Genomic DNA, 4,137 nt, shown 5'->3' on the forward strand with positions numbered 1-4,137 from the left:
CTAAACCAATCCCAAACTAAACAAACAGAAATAAAGCCACAAAAACTAAACTACCAGTCCCATCAGAAATATGAGAAAGGAACAACCATCAAAAGAAATACAAATCAGCAGCAGTCTCTGTGGTCTGTTGCTGCCATTGCTGGAAGGTGGACAAGAGAGAGAGCGCCAATGTTGTTTATGTTGTATGTTTATTATACAGGTTTACAAAGAAGAAAACCTAAAACACAGACAACGCACAAACAAATGAATCAGAAACCATTGAAGGTCAACAACAGCAGACCAGACAGCTCTCCTGCTGGGTCCAAAGCCTTGGAATAACAGTGAGTTATTAAGTTCCTGTGGAGGAGGCTCCTCCCACATTTTAGGGTCTGCTGCTGAAAACGCACGTCGCCCTGTTTTTAATCTGCTTTTAGGGTCAACCAGCCGTAGCTGATCAGTGGACCTTAGTAAACTTGTAAGAGGTCTGAGATATAACGAGGTGCCGTCCCATTTAGAATCAGAATTAGGAACATTTTCCTTGGCATAAATTGGTGCTTACAGTACACATGAACATAAATCCACTGAACAAAATTATAAAGACAACCATTTGTTTTTGCCCCCATTCATCATGAGCTGAACTCAAAGCTCTAAGACTTTCTCTATGTACACAAAAGGCCTATTTCTCTGAAATATTGTTCACAAATCTGTCAAAATCTGTGTTAGTGAGCACTTCTCCTTTGCCGAGATTATCCATCCACCTCACAGGTGTGGCATATCAAGATGCTGATCACACAGCATCGGGATTGCACAGGTGTGCCTTAGGCTGGCCACAATAAAAGGCCTTAGGCTGGCCACAATAAAAGGCCTTAGGCTGGCCACAATAACACAGCTACACAGCTGATTTCTCACAACTTCTCAGAAGTGGATTAAGTGATGAAATAACAATTAAAAATTGTAAAATATAAAACTTTCTTTTCCTGGCCTCTGTCAGGCGCGCAATGATGATGCAGTGAACAGTGACGATTCTCTCTGACCAATCAGCAGTCTGCTGTGTTTTCACATCTCATTTTAGTATCGCCTCAGCTCGCTTGGAACCTTGACGGAGGTGATACGAAAAAAAGTACCTGGAAGCAGGTACAGGTACAACTTTTCCACAGCTGAAAGCCAAACAAAGGTGAGTCGAGCTGTTAATGTGCAGTGAAAAAGGGGCCTTAGAGAAAGTCTTAGATCTTTGAGTTCAGCTCATGATGAATGGCTGCAAAAACAAAAGGGTTGCCTTTTTGAATTTTGTTCAGTGCAGAAATAAGAACATATAAAAAGTAAGGAGATTTACAACTATATATATTATATATTATTAATATTACAATAACACTAATAGAAAAAAAGCGTGCAAAATATACGGGATAATTAACAGGTAAACATTCACAACATGAGCATAAACACAGTTGAGCGTTATGTAAAGTGTCAGGATGTGTATGAGTGTGTGTTTGGGAAGGGGGACCTGGTCCTTGTTGAGGAAGCCCACTGCAGTCGGAGAGAAGCTGCTTTTGTGGCGAGAGGTTTTGGTCCTGATGGATCGCAGCCTCCTGCCAAAAAGGGGAGTCTGAAACAGTTTGTGTCCGGGGTGGGAGGGGTCAGCTGCAATCTTTCCTGCTCGCCTCAGAGTCGTGGAGGCGTACAGGTCCTGAAGCGATGGAAGAGTGGAGCCATTCACCTTCTCTGCAGAGCGATACGCTGCAGCCTGCCCTTGTCCCTGGCAGTGGCAGCAGCGTACCAGATGTTGACGGAGGAGGTGAGGATGGATTCAATGATGGCGGTGTAGAAGTGCACCATCATTGGCTGTGTCCGAAATCCCCGCTCATTCACTATATAGTGGACTATATAGTGAGCTCGCCATTTTGTAGAGCTGTCCGAATGTATAGTGAGAGTTATTATACCCTATATAGTCCACTTAATGTATCCCAGAATGCATTTTGAAAAGTAGTGTACAACCGATGGTCACTAACCAAGCCCTACATACCATCATGCATTGCGCTATTAGAAAAAACTGATTGTCCGACGGCAATGACGTAATTAATGAGGGAGATGATGGTGCTCAGGAAGCGGAAGGAGTCCACAGTGGTGACTGGGGAGTCACACAGGATGATGGGGGAGGGTGGGGCTGGGCTCTTCCTGAAGTCCACGACCATCTCCACGGTCTTCAGAGCGTTGAGCTCCAGACTGTTCTGGCTGCACCAGGTCACCAGATGGTTGATCTCCCACCTGTACGCAGACTCATCCCCACCAGAGATGAGCCCAATGAGGGTGGTGTCATCCGCAAACTTCAGGAGCTTGACAGACTGGTGACTGGAGGTGCAGCTGTTGGTGAGAAGAGCAGAGGGGAAAGAATGCAGCCTTGAGGGGATCCGGTGCTGATGGTCCTGGAGACATGTTTTCCCATCTTGACATGCTGCTTCCTGTCTGTCAGGATGTCTGTGATCCACCTGCAGGTGGAGTCAGGCACGTTCAGCTGGGAGAGCTTGTCCTGTAGCAGGGCTGATGGTGTTGAAAGCAGAGCTGAAATCCACAAACAGGATCCTGGCGTAGGTTCCTGGGAGTCCAGGTGCTGATAGTAAATTTTGCACTTCCTTTGGAAATCAAGGTCCCAGAGTCTGGAGGAAGAGAGGAGAGGCACAGAATCCACGTTGCTTGAAGTCCAGTGTTTCCACAGTCAGTGATGGTTTGGGTGCCATGTCATCTGCTGGTGTTGGTCCACTGTGTTTTCTGAGGTCCAAGGTCAACGCAGCCGTCTACCAGGAAGTTTTAGAGCACTTCATGCTTCCTGCTGCTGACCAGCTTTATGGAGATGCAGATTTCATTTTGAATGAGGACTTGGCACCTGCACACAGTGCCAAAGCTACCAGTACCTGGTTTAAGGACCATGGTATCCCTGTTCTTAATTGGCCAGCAAACTGGCCTGACCTCAACCCTATAGAAAATCTATGGGGTATTGTGAAGAGGAAGATGCAATACGCCAGACCCAACAATGCAGAAGAGCTGAAGGCCACTATCAGAGCAACCTGGGCTCTCATAACACCTGAGCAGTGCCACAGACTGATGGACTCCATGCCACGCCGCATTGCTGCAGTAATTCAGGCAAAAGGAGCCCCAACTAAGTATTGAGTGCTGTACATGCTCATACTTTTCATGTTCATACTTTTCAGTTGGCCAACATTTCTAAAAATCCTTTTTTTGGATTGGTCTTAATAATATTCTAATTTTCGGAGATACTGAATTTGGGATTCATTAGTTGTGTAGTGAACAACGATGTGGATTTGTGCATTTTACATTGAATAAATTTGGAGCTACCCTAAATTCCTTTCTCCTCCTCAGAGAAGAAGGGGAGGGGTCAAAGTTGCTTTCTCTAAGTGCTATCCCGACCATAAAACTGGCACCTTTTTGATTCCGAAGCTGATAACGCGGGGCCTGACTGTTAAACTGACAAAGAGACACGCACCAGCCATTGGCATCTCCCTGAACAGCCTATCAAAACTGGCCCCCCCACACACGTTTCCGTGGCAACTGACCTTATTCTTTGTTTTATTACCACATCAACCCCTGTCTCACCTAAGTGTGACATGGTCCAGACACTGAACTTTGGATGACAGAGGACTGCAGTCTCCAAATACTCAAAGCATTTAATTAAGTTAATTAAATCTTTAGTTGCCTGAATACATTTGCCTCTATTTGAGTAGTTATGTTGACTGTTGTTGCTATCTGTTGTTGATATTAGTGCTGAAAAGAAGTTACTTGTGCAGTGTTTTTATTTTCAGCAAGACACTCCTTCATCTAATGTAATCAATGCTTGTTCATAATACTTTCTTACAAAATCCCTTTAGAAATGATGACAAAGAAATGTTTTACGATACTCTTAATCGCCAGCTTGAATTTAAGGATGAATCAACAAATTCTCCCAGTTCCTAAGGAGAGACGATCTTTGATTTAATCCAAGCTTTCCTCATGTAACCTGAGCTCCCCCAAGTGGACGAAATAAGTATTACATGCCCTCATCGGAAATGCCGTTAAATGTATAAATATCCTGACCAATAATGTGACAATTGTTTCCTGTTACCAAATGCCTAGAACAGTACAACCGTTCAACCATTGAGGTTCGATTGT

The 4,137-nt window shown here is 44.5% G+C and overlaps 1 protein-coding gene across 1 annotated transcript in view; it reads left to right on the plus strand.

Moving 5' to 3' along the window:
* LOC123961525 (E3 ubiquitin-protein ligase TRIM21-like) overlaps window positions 1–4,137 on the plus strand; it is a 7,878-nt gene that overhangs the window by 2,606 nt on the left and 1,135 nt on the right. The gene's annotated exons all lie outside the window — the stretch shown is intronic.

Source organism: Micropterus dolomieu, linkage group LG22, assembly GCF_021292245.1.
Source record: "Micropterus dolomieu isolate WLL.071019.BEF.003 ecotype Adirondacks linkage group LG22, ASM2129224v1, whole genome shotgun sequence".
NCBI lineage: Eukaryota > Metazoa > Chordata > Actinopteri > Centrarchiformes > Centrarchidae > Micropterus > Micropterus dolomieu.